General features: G+C 39.2%; 1 protein-coding gene across 7 annotated transcripts in view; it reads right to left on the bottom strand.

The window, feature by feature from the left end:
- Positions 1–22,660, bottom strand: part of LOC140187428 (nuclear receptor coactivator 3-like) — a 227,932-nt gene that overhangs the window by 155,870 nt on the left and 49,402 nt on the right. For 5 of the 7 annotated variants that reach the window (XM_072242752.1, XM_072242823.1, XM_072242775.1 and 2 more), the window contains exon 3: positions 22,353–22,426. The exons of the other annotated variants lie outside the window; for them this stretch is intronic. The gene's annotated coding sequence lies outside the window, so the exon portion shown is untranslated. The remainder of the gene's footprint in view (positions 1–22,352; positions 22,427–22,660) is intronic. 7 annotated transcript variants of the gene reach the window in all.

Below are 22,660 nucleotides of genomic sequence, written 5' to 3'. Positions count from 1 at the left end.
TTTATTTATTTAGAGATACAGCACAGAACCAGCCCTTCTGGCCCAATTAGCCACACTGCCCAGCAGCCCACCTAACACCAGCCTCATCACCAATTAAATCACTAACTAGTTTGTCTTTGGATTGTGGGAGGAAACCAGAGCACCCAGAGGAAACCCACACAGTCACCGGGAGAATGTACAAACACCTCACAGCGCCACAATTGAACTCCGAGCTGGAATAACGCCGTGCTATCTGCTATGCCACCATGGTGTCTCATTCCCATCATTTTCTGTTCATGGTTAATATGGGAGTACCTTGAACATGCAGCCTAGGTCAGCTAAGTTTATCAGAGCACATTTGTTGGAAAAATTATACATTTAAGTGCTTAGGCATTATGATGAAACCACTTCACATTAGCTTTAAACAAAGACTAGGAAGCCCTCTAAAGTTTTAAAAATCAAAAATCTGCTGAGTAAATTAATGTTTGTAAAAAATATAATTTAAATGTTATAGTATTCAAAAGCAAACAGAGAAAAATAAACTAGGAATTTTGAAATGTATACACAATTGCCAATTGAAGTTGTAAATATTCAGTGAAGTATGTCAAATTTATGCTTCCAGAAATAGACATTAGATCAGGTTGATATGGAATATTATTCTGTAAAACCAGGTATCTATTAAATGGATGAGCAGAATTGAAAGTTAATCACGTTCTGGAACATAAAACCAACTTCAATAATGCTTATTCTTCACATGAGCTGATTAATTCATTGACTACTGCAAATCGGGGTAGCTTAGTGTAGCATTTATGACACAAAACCAAATGTAAATGTGAGCACTGAAGTGGCTTCAGGGGATATAGACAAACTTCACAAGTGGATAAGGAAAATGGTGTACCTGGTCAAAAACCAACCATGATTTTGGTGAATATCAGCGCAAAAGAGACCAAATTCTGGAACTCGTAATACCTCTATTTGTAAGCAAATAATGCTGTTGTCATTAGAATCACTGATACCAATGCCTTTGTAATCCAATTATTTAATAATTTCTTTAAATTTGTATGCTTTTCTTCATATTGCTTTTAAGAAGGTTACTTAAAGACCTAGCTTTCAATTATTGTTATGGCAATTTCAATTATTTCAGTAGAATACATCACACATTTTCTTGTCCACTTAAACGAAACTGCAAGGAGGAGGAATGAGCAGTTTCCTGCCCATCATCAAGAAAGGCAGGAAGGGGGTCTACAATCAACAGGTGCAGGTGAAGGGAGAACTTAAGGAGAGAATATAAGATGATAAATAGGTATCCATGTCCAAATGGAGTTTAGACGTTTAAAGCTGCCCTTCAATTTTCTGCAGAGATGGCCTGGAGCTGGATTGATCTCCCATACTCACAATCATCTTGGCTGGTGCGGAGGTTGACTCAACCAAAGGGTCTGCAGTTCCATACAATTCTTACCAACTTTAATTGAATAATGCCCTGTGATACTCCCATCCATCATCAAAGACACCCACTTCCAGGCCAAGCCCTCCTCTTGCTACTACCATCAGGCAGCAGGTCCCACACCAGCAAGTTCCAGAACACTTGTTATTCTGCAACTATCAAGCTCCTGAACTGACATACAGCAGTTAACTTCATTCACATCTACTCTAAAGTGATTTTACAATTTGCAGACCCAGTTTCAAAGACTCTTAACAATATATGTTCTTAATAATATTTTTTATTTGTAGCAACACACACAAAATGCTGGTGGAACGCAGCAGGCCAGGCAGCATCCAGAGGAAAAAGCACAGTCAACGTTTCAGGCTGAGACACTTCGTCAGGACTAACTGAAAGAAGAGATAGTAAGAGATTTGAAAGTGGGAGGGGGAGGGGGAGATCCAAAATGATAGAAGACAGGAGGTGGAGGGATGGAGCTAAGAGCTGGAAAGTTGATTGGCAAAAGGGATACAAAGCTGGAGAAGGGAGAGGATCATGGGACGGAAGGCCTAGGGAGAAAGAAATGGGGAGGGGAGCGCTAGAGGAAGATGGAGAGCAGGCAAGGAGTAATTGTGAGATGGACAGAGAGAGCGAGAAAAAAAGAAAAATAAATAAATAAATACATAAATAAGCAATGGGGTGAGAACAGGAGGAGAGGCATTAACAGAAGTTAGAGAAGTCAATGTTCATGCCATCAGGTTGGAGGCTACCCAGATGGAATACAAGGTGTTGTTCCTCCAACTTGAGTGTGGCTTCATCTTGACAGTAAAGGAGGCCATGGATAGACATATCAGAATGGTAATGGGACATGGAATTAAAATGTGTGGCCACTGGGAGATCCTGCTTTCTCTGGCGGACAGAGCATAGGTGTTCAGTGAAACGGTCTCCCAGTCTGCATTGCGTCTCACCAATATATAGAAGGCCACACCGGGAGCACCGGACGCAGTACATCACACCAGCCGACTCACGGGTGAAGTGTCGCCTCACCTGGAAGGACTGTCTGGGGCCCTGAATGGTAGTGAGGGAGGAAGTGTAAGGGCATGTGTAGCACTTGTTCTTACAAGGATAAGTGCCAGGAGGGAGAACGGTGGGAAAGGATGGGGGGGGGGGGAACAAATGGACAAGGGAGTCGCGTAGGGAGCGATCCCTGTGGAAAGCAGAAAAGGTGGGGAGGAGGGAAAGATGTGCTTGGTGGTGGGATCATGTTGGAGGTGGTGGAAGTTACAGAGAATTATATTTTGGACCCGGAGTCTGGTGGGGTGGTAGGTGAGGACAAGGGGAACTCTATCCCTAGTGGGGTGGCAGGAGGATGGGGGTGAGAGCAGATGTGCGTGAAATGGAAGAGATGCGTTTGAGAGCAGAGTTGATGGTGGAGGAAGGGGAGCCCCTTTCTTTAAAAAAGGAAGACATCTCCTTTGTCCTGAAATGAAAGGCCTCATTCTGAGAGCAGATGCGGCGGAGACAGAGGAATTGGGAGAAGGGGATGGCATTTTTGCAAGAGACAGGGTGGGAAGAGGAATAGTCCAGGTAGCTGTGAGAGTCCATAGGCTTATAGTAGACATCAGTAGATAAGCTGTCTCCAGAGATAGCAACAGAAAGATCAAGAAAGGGGAGGGTGGTGTCAGAAATGGACCAGGTAAATTTGAAGGCAGGGTGAAAGCTGGAGGCAAAGTTAATTAAGTCAACGAGCTCAGCATGCGTGCAGGAAGCAGCGCCAATGCAGTTGTCGATGTAGCGAAGGAAAAGTGGTGTTTTCTCCTCCGTCTAGCATAATTAGTCCTTACTCTCAATTATTTCTCCTTTGGCTCCTCCGACTTCCTCCAAACTAAAGGTGTAGCCATGGGCACCTGTATAGGTCCCAGCTATGCCTGCCTTTTTGTTGGCTTTGTGGAACAGTCCATGTTCCAAGCCTATACTGGCATCCGTCCCCCACTTTCCCTTCGCTACATTGGCGACTGCATTGGCGCTGCTTCCTGCACGCATGCTGAACTCGTTGACTTCACTAACTTTGCCTCCAACTTTCACGCCGCACTCAAATTTACCTGGTCCATTTCCGACATCTCACCTTTCTTGATCTTTCTGTCTCTATCTCTGGAGACAGCTTATCTACTGATGTCTACTATAAGCCTACGGACTCTCACAGCTACCTGGACTATTCCTCTACCCACCCTGTCTCTTGCAAAAATGCCGTCCCCTTCTCCCAATTCCTCTGTCTCCGCCGCATCTGCTCTCAGAATGAGGCCTTTTATTTCAGGACAAAGGAGATGTCTTCCTTTTTTAAAGAAAGGGGGTTTCCTTCCTCCACCATCAACTCTGCTCTCAAACACATCGCTCCCATTTCACGCACATCTGCTCTCACCCCCCATCCTCCCGCCACCCAACTAGGGATAGGGTTCCCCTCGTCCTCACCTACCACCCCACCAGCCTCCGGGTCCAAAATATAATTCTCTGCAACTTCTGCCACCTCCAACACGATTCCACCACCAAACACATCTTTCCCTCCCCCCACTTTCTGCTTTCCACAGGGATCGCTCCCTACGTGACTCCCTCGTCCATTCATTCCCTCCCCCTCATCCTTTCCCACCGATCTCCCCTCCTGGCACTTATCCTTGTAAGCAGAACAAGTGCTACACATGCCCTTACACTTCCTCCCTCACTACCATTCAGGGCCCCAGACAGTCCTTCCAGGTGAGGCGACACTTCACCTGTGAGTCGGCTGGTGTGATATACTGCATCCGGTGCTCCCGATGCAGCCTTCTATATATTGATGAAACCCGATGCAGACTGGGAGACCATTTTGCTGATCACCTACGCTCTGTCCGCCAGAGAAAGCAGGATCTCCCAGTGGCCACACATTCTAATTCCACGTCCCATTCCCATTCTGATATGTCTATCCATGGCTTCCTCTACTGTCAAGATAAAGCCACACTCAGGTTGGAGGAACAACACCGTGTATTCTGCCTGGGTAGCCTCCAACCTGATGGCATGAATATTGACTTCTCTAATTTCCGTTAATGCTCCTCCTCCTGTTCTCACCCCATTCCTTATTTATGTATTTATTTGTTCTTCTTTTTTTCCCCTCTCTGTCCCTCTCACTATAACTCCTTGCTTGCTCTCCATCTTCCTCTGATGCTCCCCTCCCCCTTTCTTTCTCCCTACGCCTTCCATCCCATGATCCTCTCCTTTCTCCAGCTTTGTATCCCTTTTGCGAATCAACTTTCCAGCTCTTAGCTCTATCCCTCCCCCTTCTGTCTTCTCCTATCATTTCAGCTCTCCCCCTCCCTCTCTCAAATATCTTACTCTCTTCTTTCAGTTAGTCCTGACGAAGGGTCTCAGCCTGAAATATCAACTGTGGCTTCTTCCTATGGACGCTGCCTGGCCTGCTGCGTTCCACCAACATTTTGTGTGTGTTGCTTGAATTTCCAGCATCTGCAGATTTCCTCGTGTTTGCGTTTTTTAACTGCAGTTTGTCTTTTTTTGCATGTTGATTGACTCTCAGTCTTAGCTTATCTTGTACTTTGATAATAAATTTACTTTGTACTTTGAACTACAGTCTGCCCAAAACTACCATATCTAATCCAACTCTGGAATTCACTTATTTTGTTCACGTTCGGACCATGTCTTTGGTTCTGGCTAAATTCAAAACTCACCACAAGTTGAATTCTGTTGGTTAACAGAAAAGCTCAACAACACTGTACTCCATCACTTTTCTGATGACTGATTGGGCAGTAATTAAGCACACTGCTAATTAGTTTTGGATGTGTCCTTGTTTACGGACAGCAAATAGAAAATATTTAGCTGGAAGTCTGGCTAGCTCTGGAGGTCAAATTTTCAGCCTACTTATTCCTTAAAGGCTTAGATCAGTAGTTCATTTTTGTATAGGAATCCATTTGTAAACATCAATGGCCAGTCATGACTCTGTCAGATCCTCAAGCATGTTGTGTTGATGGTGTTCTCAGCCACCTGTCATATTTTGGGAATCAAAATGGCTGAAGTGACCAACTTCAGGGATGGTTAAGGAGCAGGCCAAGGTGCATGATTTGTTTGTTGTTTCTGGCCAAAAATGGCTATAACACCTTAACCATGTCTTTGGCACAAGAATATTGGCAGCTGCTGACTGTGGATATATTATTGAAGCCTCCCCTCCTCCTCCTCCTCCCCCCCCCATCAGACGGATATACACTAGATGACATTGCTATTAATGCCAATTTCTGTTTAATCTCCCAGCCAGTTGAGCTCATTTTACTTCCAGTGTGAAATATGTGTTCTTGCATCTTTAGTTCTCCAAGACAATACTTGATTGAAGGGCACTATAGTATTCCAATAAATTGCTCCCTCTGTTTTGCTAATACAAGAACACTAGGATTTATACATTTATGCGTCTATGCCTCAAATCCATTTTACATTTGACATTTGCTAGTCTGAAAATGTTCCATTCAAACTTCAGAAGTTGTTACAAGGATATCATTGTTAAACATGATAGGTTTCACTTTTAGGAATCGTAATAGGGAGATTAGCCAAATTTTAATTTTATATGCAGCAGTAAATCTTGCCATCAATGAGTTATACTTTAAAAGCACAAATAGCAAGACATTATTGAATGGAATTCAATTCATCCAAATTATTACCTCAATTCTTATCATCAGAGAAGTGATTTTAAATTCACATCACACATGCGCCAAATGACTTTTCAATAAAGGTATTTTCACCCAGCTCATCATCAAAGTATATCTATACACTACTAAAACTCTCCTGCTCTGTCTGTTTGTGACCTCCAATTAGCACAGTGTATTACAGCGGCACTTTTTTTGGCTAAATCAAATTTAAATGCGCTAATGCAAGCAAAATTCAGGGTTATATATTCGTATAAAATTGCTCATTCGCCAAAATCAACAGGCTCGCTTTGACCCGAGAGACAAGCAGCCATCATGGAAATCGGGACACAACAGCCCGACGCATGCACATGGCCAGCCTCAGCAGCGACCGGAGCAAAAGGACAAGGCAGCTCTATTTCAAGGAGTCACATTCTGCTGATCACCATCAGCATGTGCAGGATTGGGACAGATCTAACTGCCACCCATCAATAAGAGATAATTAAATCTTACTGTAATGACATACCTTGAGACAACCATAAAACCCTTTGCTGCAGTCAAAGGACAGCAGTGACTATATCACGTCCATTTAGGAGAGCACCAACAACATCATCAAGTATAATCAGCATCCTTTGGTGTTACTGCTTCGTATCTTCTATCCAGCATTAGAGTAAAAAAAAATGGTCAGCCTAATTATGCCGCGTGGAAAGGGAAGGGGGACATTATGGTCAAGAGATGACGCCAAACGTTGTCAGGAAGCGGCAAGGAGAGGGAGAGAACAAGAATCAGATGAGGCCAGGGCCGCTCGACTCCAGGATTAAAGAGTCAGGTCAAAAAAAAAATGAGGGAAGAAGAGAGGAGGAGAGGCATGCACATCTCCAGGATCACAGACAAACAACAAACAGCAGAAGAGATGAAGAGTCGGGGGATGAAAGGACTGCACGTCTCCAGAATGACAACAAGAGGCACAAGGGTCACAGACAAACCAGAAATGATGCCATCAAAAGTGTCCTTCGTTAAAGGAGGAGCAGCTAGATTTGCTTTGCTACGCGTTGTTCTTCTTTAATAAACTGAGGTTTTCTACTTCAGTTTCCAAAGCAAAGAGATACCAATAGCATTCAGGAAAACTTAATGTTCATTCTGGTCACATCAGACTGCACTACCCTTCTCTCAAAGGGTGCCCCAACGGGTCATCCCATTGTCTAATATACTCTAACATTAAAAACTGTTGCTAAGATGAACAGAAAAATTGTGAAATTAAATTACATGTGCACAGATTAATATGCATGGGAAGAAGGTCAAAGTGAAATACAAAGCAAAGTTGATGCAAAATTATTTCACTATTTGTACTATTTGAAAATACTTGTACTGTACTGACATTGTCAATATACAGACATCCACCTGCACCATTCGCCATCCTAGCATACATCCAGAATAGAGATCCGGCTGATATTTTCTAACAGCCATCATCTTCAATGGTTTCTAGAAAAACAGATCAACTCGACAGAAAACATGGTGACTGGTCCACAAGTCCCTTGAGATAAAAATGAATGCAACCATCACTGCTAAATACTAGTTTAGACAATGGCTGGTCTTCTTCGCTGCACAAAGACTCAACATTATATTCTAGAATATTAAAAGTTAGCAAACACTCATTTCAGCACAGGTAAACAAATTTAAAATTAATTTTAAAAACACATTTGTTAAACTTTATAGATATCCATTGTTTCCTTTTACTAGTTCTCTTATTTACAACTGGTGTAGGATGCAATGAAATTACAAACCATTAACTCCTAGACTGAAGTTTTGCTTCAGACGTGAAGCCACAAGGTACAAGAGGGATAATCCAAGGAACTAAATTCAGTAGAAACAGGGAATCAATCATTCATTTGGAACTAGTTTGTACCTGAAAGGCAGTTCTAATGGAAAGCAGATGTCTGAGACATCACAAATCAGGGGTTTTGTTTGCAGATATAGGACTCAATGGTATCCTTTAAGTCCAAGTAATACTAATACATCTCCAAATTGCTCCTTTAACTTACAAATGCACATGCTACATTTATTTTAAATCTCAGAATTTTTTTTGAACTATACAGGTTTCCCCCGCCATTCGAAGGTAGAGCGTTCCAATGAAACGGTTCATAAGCCGGAATGTTGTAAAGCAAAGAAGCAATTATCATTTATTTATATGGGAAAATTTTGTGAGCATTCGCAGACCCAAAAATAACCTACCAAATCATGCCAAATAACACATAAAACCTAAAATAACGGTAACATATAGTAAAAGCAGGAATGATATGATAAATACACAGCTTATATAAAGTAGAAATACTTTTCCACAATCATTGCCTGAACTGTTCTCCGTAGTGAAAATCTCACGCAAGCGCTCTCCAGTAACCTTTAAGCTATGAAGCTGCCAAATCATACCAAATAACACGTAAAAATACACAGCCGATATAAAGTAGAAATAATGTATGTACGGTGTAGTATCACTTACCGGAATTGGAAAAGCACGGAGCACACTGATGGTGGTGTGTTAGGCTGAGTCGTCGCAGATTGGGGTGGTGCAGTGGCCCCCACCCTCCGGGCAGTGACCTGATACATTGCCACAAAGCATGCAATGGTACAGCGGTAGCCAGGAGGCACACAGCACATCTTTAAGAAAAAAGCCGAAATAAACATGCTAATCAATTAGGTGCTGCCCGGCACGTAATTGTCGGCCCAGATCAGTGCCGATTGCCGCCGATTGCATTGCCTCTGATCTGGGCCGACAATTACATGGCGGGTGGTACCTAATTATTAATTAGCATATTTATTTCGGCTTTTTTCTTAAAGATGTGCTGTGTGTCTCCCGGCTACTGCTGCATTCTCCACGAATCAGTATCTGTCCGCGGCCTGGGTGTTGGGGTGGTGGGACACAGGGGTGTCATCTCGTTGTCTGTTCTCATTAGGGCAGGCAGCTCATCTTCTCCTATGACTGCCTGCCTTGATGTCGAAGATCAAGGTTAGTCGTCTGCTGCGGCTGATGTGGAAGGCTTGCTTGACTGCTGAGCCTCACGCAGTTTTCTATCATATAGTCCTTTGTAAGGACTCAAACCATCCTGCAAATATCCCCTAAACCGAAGTACTCTTTCAAAATTAAAGTTGTACTTTATCCTTACTCATTCGGTTTCGATTGTTATCCTTTCCTCTTCCAATTGCATCAGCTCTTCATCTATCAGTTCTTGGTCATGGGATGCCAAAACCTCTTCAACATCATCTTCATCAGCTTCCACAAGCCAAATTCACTTAGTCTTTACTTTGTTCACCATGATCAATAAGCTTAATTATGTCTAGTTTCACGCTAAGTGTAACACCCTTACGAGCTCTTTCAGGCTTTTCTGATACCTTAGAACTCATCTTGCAAACGGCTGCTTACAGGCACGTGGTTAAGCAATGCCGGCTAGAATGCAGTTCCGAATCCGGGGGAGAGTGGCTGCTCGGGGCACCCCTTTTATCACCTGCTGATTTTTTTCACGCGCTGCTTTTTTCGGGCGCTGTTTTTTTCGTAATAGTGAAAACACCTTCTGTTAGCGAAAACAGAATGTACTAATGTAGGTCTTTCGTAACAGTGAGGTTTCATAAAGCGAACGTTTGAAAAGCGGGGGACACCTGTAGTATGCATACCAAATTGAATGGCAATACAATTACAGCACAATTATTGCTTTCTGCCAAAAGTTAAGGACTCAAAATTGAACACAAACATTAACTCACTTAACAAGATCAAAAAGCTACTCAGAAAAAAAAATTCAAATACGACAAACATAAAAGATGAGGGCAGAGGGAGAAGTGAAGAATGCACTATTTGTGCTCTCCCAAACTAGTTTCATTCAAAACCTCAGTCATGTCTCAGTTTCTCTCCCAACATAACCAGTTTGCCCACTTCCATGCAGATTTTCTTCTCTTTGCCCATTTCCATGCTTAAGAAAAACACGGCCATCATGAAAAAAGGCATTAGAGATGGGTGGAAAAAAAAACACTCAGCAACTCAGTATGTTTTTGAAACTAAAGCGGAGGTGTTATTTGAGATCAGTGTTTCATTCAACTGTGAGCTGAAGTACAACTCGAAGGAAGACAAAGAGTAATTAAAATAGGCAAATATGACCACTCCTGACACTGAGCTGCCCAAGTTTAATAAATTAAAACTCATTACCCAAAATGTTCTTTCACTTTAAACTACAGAATGAAAGACTTTTGTGACTTTAGGACATCCCTGAACACTTGACTATGCACAGCAAGCTCATGAAAACAAAGTTCAAAGTAAATATATTATCAAAGTATGCACAGTGTATGTCATCATATACAACCCCAAGATTAATTTTCATGCAGACATTCATAGTAAAGTAGAACAAAGAAGTACAATAAAATCAATGAAAAACAACATGCAAAGACCGACAAACATCCAATGTGCCAAAGACAAACTGCTCGCATACAAAAAAAACAGACCATTAATATTGAGAACATGAGTTGTAGAGTGCTTGAAAGTGAGTCTATAGATTGTGGAATCAGCTCAGTGTTGACGTGAGTGGACCTATCCATACTGGTTCCGGAGCCTGATGGTTGAAGAGTAATAACAGTCCCTGAACCTGGTGGTGTGGGACCTGTCCCTCTATCCCGATGGCAGCAGTGAGAAGAGAACATGGCCTGAAGCAAAAATGATCAGATTACATTTTTAATTATCTTGTTTAAAGAATATATATGTTCTTTTCCATTCACAGTTGTGCTACAGAAATTATTTTCTGTCCACAAGAGCAAACCAATGACCAAGTTTAATTTTTCAAGGAAATTAAATTTTTATTCCCCCCAAAAGGTTCCTTCAGCAGTTTCCAGAAATGTCAGTATGATTTCAACGCACAAATGCCTGGAAAGGAGCATGAAACCATAATGTCCTGGTTTTTTTTTGCATTCTCCTCTGAAGCAATAGTTCATATCATTTTCTTATATTTGGCCTCAAATTTTAATCTGCCTATTAACCTGCTAAAAATCCAAATAAATGCAAAATATAAACTGAACAAGACTAAACTTCAAAATAGGAGGCAGAAAAAAAGTCAAAGCTCTGCTTTAGAATTCACCTTATTTGCAAAAGATAAAACAATGTTCAAAATAAAATCAACACGTTAAGTAAATTGCTCCAAAGTCTGTACTAACACATTTAAAATGAAGATATGTAGATCAAATTACAAAGCTGATTGACTTGAGCCTCACCTAAGCTGGCTTTACAAATTATACAAAGTCATATTTAGAGTATTATCTATGATTATGTATTTTGCCTCAGAAACAAAGAAAGCTAGAAAGTCATTCATTACATAAAAGAATTATCTTTCAAATAAAGTTTTGAAAAGACCTAAATAAAATAAAAGCACTTTGACAATTATAGTTTGCTCCTTACACAACAAAATTATATAAACAAAAAGCCATGATCTTGCATTCATTGTTTAATCTTATATGCTAATATTTTGTTTTGATATGCCACGTTGGTGGCTTACATTTTTTTTGATTGTGTATACACTGAACTAGTTAACTACAGATAGTCATACTCCTTAGAAACATCACTTTTTAGAAAATTGTGCTTTAGCAGAATAGGTTGTAGCTGCCTTCAAAGCACAGGCTTCCTCAGTTACTATATTACTAACGTTGCTGGAGAAATGTAAACAGTGTACCCTAATCCTTTCATTACATAACTAATTCATATTATGAAAATGCATATTTGGAAGAACTACCCATATCAACATCTCAGCACAAAGGATATTTTCTTGAATTGCCTAGAATCATAAATTCAGTATTTACATAAATAAATAAACAGATCAACTGGTCAAACAAAATACCACACTAAACTCAGTTCTGTATTGGATTACTGACTCTTCCAAAGATAAATGACTTTTCATTTAGCTTATCAGCTCATTTCCCAAGGAGAACCCAATTATGAGGGGAGCTCAATATGCAGAAAAATGCATATGCTGAAAATCTAAAATAAAAACAGAAAATGATGGGAAAAAACCCTGCAATGACCTGTGCTCACCATGCTGTCTGAGGTACAATCCCAATCCCCATATCTCAGCTCTGAGTAACAGCTCTGCTCAACTGCCCAACACCAGACCTCGCTGACAGCTTCGCCACATCAATTCAAAAGGGGCACTCCACAACTCTGGGACACTAGCTGAGTCAAGGGGTTTGTGCTAGATTCTTAGTCCAGCAATGCCGTCAGACATGCACCTTGGTCGTTCTATATATAATAACACTTTTAACACACATTCCATGAGCAATGTCATTGTTGAGAAGGCATTGTAAACACCAAGCAAGGCACCAACAAAGCACACCATAGTCACTACCTTAAAAGCTGCAATTTATGATTAGGGTAGATTCTATGACATTCAGGGATGAAAACCTGATTGCAAATGTTTGAAAACTTGAGCACTGATCTGGATGGCAAAATATACGCAAGCACTAAGCTTAACATATCCTCAAAGTCTAATCCTATGAGAGATAGAAACAGGCAAGGCTGGCCAACAGGGCTCCGGTGAAGCTGTATGGGCCATTGTCCAGTGGATACAATGGATTACAGAAACATTGATGAATTCATTCATGGCCTATGCTTCGCTGGGAGCTAAGAGCCCAAGAAGAAGAAGCTGAACATAGAAATTCACAAGGTATTAGGAATCAGGTTAAGACTATGAAACAATCTTTAATTCAGAAAACTAATTCATGTCAAGCGATTTAAACTAATTAGAAGCCGATTCTACTTCTAGATCATTCAATAGGAAATTTTAAAAAAGGAAAGGTGCGTCGCATCCGGAGTTTCTCTGGTTAGCGGACAATTTCCCTCCATGCCTCTCTGACATAGTGGGGAACCGCGTACGAGGCAAGTTAAAGCAGTGGTTTGCCATTGCCTTCTACTGGGTGAGTTTCCAAAGAGATTACCAGCTTGAAACCCAGCACGGATGGAAAGCGCATAGGGGGGCCAGCTGGATTCGAACTCGGGACCTCTCGTCCCGAAGTCCGGCACTGATGACACTATGCCACCAGCCGGGTATTAAATCAAAGAAACCCAACCTTTATGGCTAAGCATTTCATCAGAAATTAGAACTGTACATCATCCATACAGAGCAGCATCAAACAAAAGCCAAATTTGTCAGACTAATTCATCCAAAACTATGAGTAAAAGTACAAAGGAAAAAGATAGAAAGTAAATAGAATTCAGTCATCATTCAAACTACAAAAGTTACCTTTCATAGAAAGTCAATTTCCCATCTTTGCTGAAATTTGCTACTAATTTTAAACCGGTTTAGACAATTCAAAACAATGTCTCAATTGAATATCTCACATTAAGATAATATTGGACAGTATACTTCCTTCATCATTTAGTCATCACAAGGTAAAGTTAATTGACAAATCACTGATGAAATTCAAATGAAAAGTCTTGAAAACAGCCCGAGATCATTTCACTTAGGAATCCTGCAACCAACAGCAAGATCTGGGTACTCAATGATAAGAAAACAACTGAAGTTGAGTAGTCATTTACAGCTGCTCCCGTTCTTTATCAAAGTAATTTTTTTAAAAAATATTATACATACTGTAATCCAAAAATCACAATCCAAAATCACATTAAAATAGCACAGAAACTAGTCTTCCCTTGCCTTTTGCTGCTTTGTTTTACTTCTCCACTAAATTCCCTTTTCACCATCATGCAATATCAATTATGGACATTTTTCAAATCCATTCATGACAAAAAAGGAATAGAAAATCTATTTAAGATTATCTTTTACAACAAAATGTGCAAATTTTTAAACACATTTAAGACTTTTATCCCAGCTCTAGGAGACTCAACAAAATTGGTTGTTAAGAAGCTGTTTAAGTTCTAAGCAACCAAAGCTAGGTGATCATTATTAACTGAGTGAAATCTTCTACGAAACCAAATATGTTTGGAATATTTTGAAGTATCCGAAGAATCATTTATAATTCACACTATAGACAAAATGATTAATCTGAATGGCACTACAAACAGAACAGAAATCAATTCACTGTGCCACTCAAAAAAAAAGAAAAAGATCTTTAACTACTTTTCCAATTGATTCCTACCCCAGTTAGAATGGCACAAAAAGTTCAGACTAATGTACATTCCACTCTTGTTTACTTTCCAGCTGTGGCAATTTTATAAATTAAAATCAATACTTTCAGCCAGGTTAGCGAAAACAACTACAAAGTGCGGACTAGAACTGCCAACACTTACAGAGAAAGCAAACTGATGTCAGAAGTAATCTACCGCTGTGAGAAATAGAAAATTCATGCAGCAATTCCAAAAGCGGCTGCATTTTGAAGTTTTCTAGCTGGTTTCCGAGCTGAAGGAGAAAGGCAAGAGATAAATAGAAAGAAAATTTGTCCTAACATTAGAGTATGGAACTGCATTACCTCAAGATGGAGACATGACTGTAAATCCCAACAAAAATTAAGTTTCTTCTGCTCAACAAAACTTCATTGTATAACAAATCCCACAAGCCTCAAAAAACTCTAAGTTGAACTTTACCCTACTTAACAATCAGCAATTTCATAGTTTTAGTAAAGACGCAATACTCCACCACTTATTTAAAAAGAGTTATAGACATTCATGTCAGTCGCTCCCATATACATGCACAGACGTGTTCTTCCATAGTAACTCTCCAATAGTGTCTTGTTTTAAACAAGGCAGTCTTAATGTGAAATTACAGGCTTCCATTTCAACAAAAATTATAGGCTTTGCTGACCCAATTTAATATAATGTTGTGCTTTTGTACCAATCACTTTTAAACGCCCAGAAAGAATTCCGTCTCCAAACAGAACTGAGTAAGCTGCTACAAAATGATTTTCCTTAAACATGCAACAAAGCTAGCAGTGTTGCAAATTCCATCTTGGGCTGAGTTCACTTGGGACTGTAGGTCTGTCAGGTTGACCCACTGAAGTAAATCAGTAAAAGTGCATATTGCCTTCAAGGGTCACCTTCATAAAATTCCATTTGCAAACTTGTTTCTTTGAGAATTTCCTTCAGAATTTAGTGTTTAATTTAAATAACTTACAATTAATTTGTCTTTTTAACTTAAACTTCTACACATGTCACATTATAATATACTTTACTTGGACACTGATCAAAAATATCATACTGGGCAAAGTGGCTTGCTCTGCTAGTCTATTGTTTGCTAATGAGACACAAGGGCTTAAATTTCTAAAGGTATTCAAAGAAAAATTTATGCTAAATAGAAACTGTACAAGATCAAAAACTTGGAATAAAATTGTCCTAGGATAAAAATTAGCACAAATGTTAATATGTAGCATGTTTTAATCTGAAGCTGTGAAAAGGAGCAATAAAGCATTGCAGAAAGTGGTCTGAAATGTTAAAAGCCATTAAGTTATATGTCAATTGTACTTAGTCTTAGAAGTCTTGAGCTGAAGCACTAAGTAAGCAAACTGCTCAGAGAACAATACTTGCTTGTAACATGAAAATACTTGTATACAGTTCCTGAAGGAAATGCATAGTAAAAGCAGAAAAAGTTAAAACACTAACAGTATCTATGCAGAGAGAAAAACAGCTTTAAAGTTTGTGTTTTGCTCTATTCTGTATGCCTTCTGCAGTGACCAATTTTTCATGATTTATTGATGCAACCATGCTAATTAGCTACACTCTAATTGATTCCCAGATTCTGATATTCAAAAATCCATTGAATAGAAACAGAATTTGGCAAATCATGAAATTGTGGAATGAAATGAGATCAGCAAAGTATACAAAGTTGCTTACCAACAAAGACTGCAACTCTGTAAACTTTTATGTCTCTCCATTGCAGCAAACAATTTATTGAATTTAACTTGGCTCTGCAATCCTCCAAACAAGTTTGTCCCCTCCAAACGAGTACTTCATACAGTAATGAAAATTTTAGAAAAATCCTTATTTAAAAAGAGATGCAGTGAGCAGATGATCTTCTCCAATAAGAACTGCAGCAACATTAAGACTAAAGCTGATAAATCCCAGGACATAAGAGTTGTTATGCATGCTCATTTTAAAAAAAAAATCAAGAGAGACTACTTCAATCTGCTCCTTCCATCCATCAAAGTTTGCAAGACCCAATTATAGAGGCAGACATCCCACCTCTCCCGGAAGTTCCGGGAGTGTCCCGCATATTAATAGTGGCTCCCTGATGCCCGCAAATTATATACAATATCACGGAAATCAATTTTTTTGAGAGCGAGCGAGAGCAAGCAAGAGGCAGCGCGAGAGACAGCGCAAGAGCGACCACGAGAGAGAGCAAGAGCAAGCAAGTGAGAGAGCGAGTGAGAAAGCAAGTGAGAGCGCGCGAGGGAGAGCGAGAAAGCAAGCGAGAGCGCTTGAGGGCGTGCAAGCAACCACGAGAGAGAGAGAGAGAGAGAGAGAGAGAGAGAGAGAGAGAGCACGAGCGAGAGCACACCATGGCAGAGTGTTCCAAAGAAAATATAAAGCGTACAAAGCGTACGTCACCCCAGACTACACTAAAGTGTACCGCTGCCTAATAGGGGTCAAAATAATGACAGTGTTGCTCGCTGCACTGTTTGCAACAGTGACTTTTCTATTGCCCATGGTGGGTTAAGACTGTAAAAGACGTGTTGAGGTGAGTTTAACAGGGGTCATTCGTTCATTAGCATAGCTAACGTTATTTAAACTAGCTGGCCAGCTACTAAGGAGCTACTCTGTTGCAGACATCCCACCTCTCCAGGAAGTGTCCCGCAAATTGATGATGCTACCTCCCTGAAGTGAGTTTTTGCAGGGTGGGATGTCTGAAGAGGATAAGTGGAGAAGAAGTTGTTTAATAGATTTAATACATTCTTAACATGCTAGTCTATATAAAACATACTATAATGATCTTCCATTAACATGCAAGCAATGGTGCCCTGATAAAAGCTAAATGCTTTTATCTTCCAAGATTCCCACGAGGTAAATGCAAAATTTTGGAAGAATGATACCAGCTGACAAGAACACAAACTGCAATATAGTCCTTCTCATAACATGCAAATCTGCATGCCCAAGAATGGAAAAAAAAGTGATAAGTTTTCATTGGATTAGCATGTTTCTTAAAAATCCTTTTTGCTATCCATGCCCTGACCATCACAAAGGGGAATCACAAATGATTTTCCCATAGCAATAATGATCTTCAGAAAGATACAGCTCATTGTCCATACACTATGGACAGATTCGAGTCAATTCTCCAGGCACAAATGCAGATACTTGATCAAATTATGTCAACGGGATAGCACTAATAATGGGAAATAAATTTATCATGCTTGACAAAAAGCTTAACTGTAAAATGTTCTGATCTAAATTAAAACCCACCATGCATTTTGGATATTATATGCCATCATACATAGTTTCCTCTTTAAAATGAAGTAACAAAAGAAGTAACAAAGCAAAAGAAAGAACAAAAACACCAACTTTACAGTTCTATAACATCGTGTTATACTTTTGCAAATCAAATTATGGTTAATTGTTTTTTTCTAAATTCCTGACATCATTTTCCATTTATAGATTCAGAGACAACTCAGATGCTACCCCTCCCCACAATGTTTGGAAACTGAAGCCAAAACAAACATTCCTCTGGCATTCTTAATATACAAATCCAGCATGACAGAAAAAAATAGGGTGTGGAAAGAACAATTATTATCAGTGAGACAATGATGTTGGGAACAAAACTGAGGAATATAAACAGAGTCTCATCAAACTTCAGAAGCTTTAATCTAGGCCTACTCAAACACATAAAACAAGAATTGCTGAACAAACAAGACTTTGATTTAGCATGTATAACATCTTATTCTTTTTCATTTCCTGTAGTTTCAAGCATCCAAAGTCATCTATTTTTAAAAAAATAGACAATGGAAATCTGGACTAAAAACAAAATAGGCCAAAAATACTCAGCGAGTCAGGCAGAAACTTGGAGAGAGAAAGACACAGCAAGCATTTTAGGATCAGTAGATCAAGTTTATTTTTCTCCACAGAATCTACCCAACCTAGATGTTTCTTCTTTAAATTAAAATCCAAGGTATTCTTAATTGAAAGTCAAACTTTCTCATGACACTGCATCCTTTTAATAGAGATTGATGGATTCAAAATTACAAAAATGTAGAATAAATAAAAGAGGTGACTTATTTGTTTTTATTAAACATGCAAAGCATAGGAATAAAAAAAACATAAAAGAGCTCTTTAGACCAATACAACACTTGCCTTTGCTGTTCACCTAATTCACTAATCCATATATTTAACTACCGATAACTAACTTTCTTCCAATCTGGTGCCTCCATATAAAACACTTCCTCAAGTGAAAAAGCACCAAGTAATCTGATTTCAGGTCTTTTACTTAAGAACACTGCTTATCACCATTTAAAAAAAAGTCCATTCTTCTAAACATACACGAGGAGAGGGGCGATGTGGGAGGAAGATGAGATATAGATTTAAGCCATTTACATGCAATTTTTTTTAATCAAAAATGCTTGCATTATTGCAAATGAGATTTCAAATATGTAGTATCTACTTAAAGTGGAAAATCTACAATGCATCTTTAATCACATTATAGATCTTTATTTTTGAATCACTGATCTAAAATTAATTATATCATTAGGAGGCTATAAATACTCAAAAAATCTCTATGCCCTGCTCAAGCTAGGTTTATCTTATTAAAAGCAGTAGGGAGAACACACATTAATGCAACAACCACAATGGACAAGAAATAGCACTGTGCCCTCCTTATTGCATCTAAACATTGGACTTTAACAAACAGGAGCCAGTAGAAGCAGATAAGCCATGCAGTGGGTGTGCTAAAATAAGATGCGTGTAAAGGCGGAAGGACAGACTGTTCTAATAATGTATGAAGTTTACTTCACTTTTTCAGGAATCTGCCTGATGCTTACAGTTAAACTTACTACCAAATATTTGAATACAAATGTTTCTCTCTTAAAATTCAAAGGGATTCACAAATACAGATTGCTGGGAAACAGCATTCTACAATTCACCAGTGGTGGGCGTTGCACAGAACATGTACCAAAGGGTCAAAAGTTTATGGTGCTTCTATTTTCACCTTTTAGTATCCAATCAGAGAGAGAGGTTATGCTAACTGAATTTCAACTTCTGCAATTAACCCTTTAAGTACTGTAACGATTAGGAATGTTGAAAGCAACAAATTCAAGATGAGATTATAGAAAAGTTTAAAGGAAACATCCTTAAATTCACATATGAAACTTAGCATGCTTGATAAGATACTTAAACGTGGGAATTTATTTACATAATTATTTTGCTGAGAATCATGACAATTAGATTATACAAGCATTCTAATATTTATTAAACAATTAACAAGTCAGAAGTAAAGTTCTAGTACAAATTAGAATTTACAATTGTCCCTGCAAGTAAATTTACGGACTCCACACAAACTTCCAACTATATGAAAGCAAAATAATATGGATACTGAAAATGATCTTCAAGCAAAGCAGCATTTCTGAAGACAATTTTAGACAAAGAAATCCAGTTCAGAACTGATTGAGAAAAAGGTTGAGGTAAAATAAATGTTATGATGTAATAGGAAGAGAAAGGAAAGGAAAACTGAATGGAAGGACTGTGGAAGTGGAAAACAGAAAAGATTAAATGACAAAAGGTACTCTGATGAAAACAATCTCATGACATCAGGGGAAAGCATCATTGAAATAGCATAATCACTAGCTGAAACTGCTGACTCAAATGTTCAGTCCAGAATACTTTTCCAGAGCCTATTCAAATATTGCAGATACTAGGTCAGACCTCTTTCCCAAAATCACTACCCATCTGAGTTTACCTAGGACAGATGCTAAGGTCCTGATACTGCTGGTTTTCTGCATCGTCAGGCAGTGAACCCTCAATAGTGTCTATGCCTTAAACAATAAAGTCCCATAGGCACCTCACTAGATTATCCCAATAGGCTTTGATAGAAGGTAAAGCTGGAAGTGAAGATTTCACTTCTGTCAAGTTTAGGCTATTTAACAATAATTACAATCACATTACGATGCATTAAAAACTAAAAATGTAAATAATATGCTTATTAAAAATAACAAAAATTATAACTTACACCACTGCACTGGCCAAAATCCCTACTGAAATAAATGAGATCACCAAGTCTATGCTAGGTCAGACCTCAGAATAATGTGTGGAACTCTTAGCAAGACCCAGGACTTGTTTCTTTCTGAATGACCTGGTCTGTTAGCCACAACTAGCAAGATTCAGCCCATGCTTCCTTGGGCGCTGTGAGCTTGAGACTTTGTGGTGTGCAGAATACAAAGAGGACATGTGATGGAGAATTAATGTAGCAGCTCACCAGCAGTTCAGTCACACTTGTAGAATGAACAAAGGTTTCAACAAAGCAGTCAGCCAATCTACATTTCATCACTCCGATGCAGAAGACATTGCATCACAGGGCAGCAAACACAGAAACCCAAATTTAAAGTGGTATAAACACCTTGAAAAAGTTCTTAGTCCTGATGAAACTAAGAAGGAGAAAAGGACAGGACAAATGTTTTTCCTGCATGGTAACATGCCATGAAAGGTGCATGTTTCCTGTACTTCTGGTCTCGTCCCATCACCCAAATCCAAGACAGATTTCCCCATATTCCTCCATGTTGATGCTACCAATTATTTCTTCCACTGCCACTCCCTTCCACTCTTCTCCCAGCACTCCTGAGGTGCATTTCCTTCACAACACCTGGTTCTGTACACAAATTACTTTAAAAAGTCTTTCAAAGCAAAGTGTGGAATTTGTACCACACCAGATCCCTAATAGTGTAATTTAAGCTGCAGTTTTAATTAAAATCAACACGTGCCACAAAAATTAACCTGTCTGCCAGATTTTCAGAGTGCTAAATCCAGGCTATACACCTTTCGTGTTCATCAACACAAGCATCATTACTCCAGTTTAAAATCAGATGGTGGACAAGGGTAAATGGGATGCAAATGTTGTTCTGGCCCAGGTAAGAAAATGAGTATGTGATTTATAGTTATCACAAACAGACCAGCTATACAAACATATGGATATATGAACCTGAAGCAGAAGTGGCCAGTCAGCTTCTCAAGCATGATCCACATTCAAAAAGATCATTACCCAACTGCAAACACAACTCATATTCCCACCTACCCCAATTTTCAATATTGATTTCAAAAGGAGATTTTTGTAACCAATTTCACTAAGTTCTTTGAGGACAGAGCAAATAAGAGTAATATCAAAACTGCAACACACATTAAATGTTTCAGCCTGAAAGGGTGACCTTTCTATTCCATAGATGCTGCCTGACCTGAGCTCCTCCAATATTTTGTACGCATTGCTCAATATTTTCAGCATCTGCAGAATCTTGTCTTAATATAGAACATGATTAACTATCACGTAGGACTGCAATAAATAAGATATTACAAAGACAAACTCGACACTAAGGTCTATATTAAAATAAAAAATAATACAGTAATTCAAATTGGATTATCCTGAATGTATATTGAATTTGAGTATTCTGTACAATTCTGGATGCCATATTATGAAGACATAACAGGGACTGGTGGGAGTACAAAATAAAAGGCATTTGACAACCCACACAGTAAGCTTAAGGTAAATGCACAAGGGATCAAAGGCAAGCTACCTACCTGAATCCAAAGTGGCTTGGTGGGGGGGAGGGGGGAGAATGGTTGCAGTGTCAGAGAGATGCTTTGCTGATTAAAAGTCTGAGGAATGGCATACCTCAGGAATCAGTACTACGAATATTGTTTATGATATATATAGTATATTAGTGACATGAATATGAATTTAGGTGCTATGATTAGCAAACGTAAGATGACATGAAGCTGGTGGTATTGTCGATAGTGGAGAAGATTGCCTAAGGCTATGGTATAAGAAGAGGGTTTGACAGATGGAACTGAATTCCAACAAGTGTAGGTGATGCATTTTGGAAGCCGAGGGCAGGAATCATATTGAGAGGGAAGTGGATCAGTCATAATGAAATGATGGCATAGACTCAATGGGCCAAATAGCCTGGTTCTGCTTTTATATCTAACGGTCTTCATCAAGAGACAGAACACAAGGAATGTTGACAAACAAAGGAACCTTGGGGTTCAAGTCTATTGTTCCCTGGAAGTGGCAAAATAATTGGGTGGTGAAAAAGTCAGAGCATGCTTGCATTCATTGGTTGGACATAGAATATAAAAGTTGGGGTGATGTCTTGCAACTTTTGGTTGGTTAGACCATATTTAGAATATTATGTGCAGTTCTACTCACCACACGATAGGAAAATGTGATTGCACTAGAGCGAATGCAGAGAACCATCAGGATGTTATCTGGATTGAAGAATTCTAGTAATGGAGAGAGATTGGAAATAAAAATCAGTGACGTAGTAGGCAGCAAGTTATTTCTAGTTCTTCTAAACAATTTATTCTTTCTATTTCTAAAGCAAATTGGAACAGATGTAATAAAGAAAATTCATAATTTTCTTGCAAAGACATCCCCAGATAACAAATTAGTTTTGTTTCAGACATCCATAAGTTGATTTTGTCTGCAAGTCAGAAAATACTCCAAAAAAAAAAACC

This window comes from Mobula birostris, chromosome 2 (assembly GCF_030028105.1).
Source record: "Mobula birostris isolate sMobBir1 chromosome 2, sMobBir1.hap1, whole genome shotgun sequence".
Taxonomy (NCBI): domain Eukaryota; kingdom Metazoa; phylum Chordata; class Chondrichthyes; order Myliobatiformes; family Myliobatidae; genus Mobula; species Mobula birostris.
This window is presented reverse-complemented; position numbering and strand designations above follow the sequence as displayed.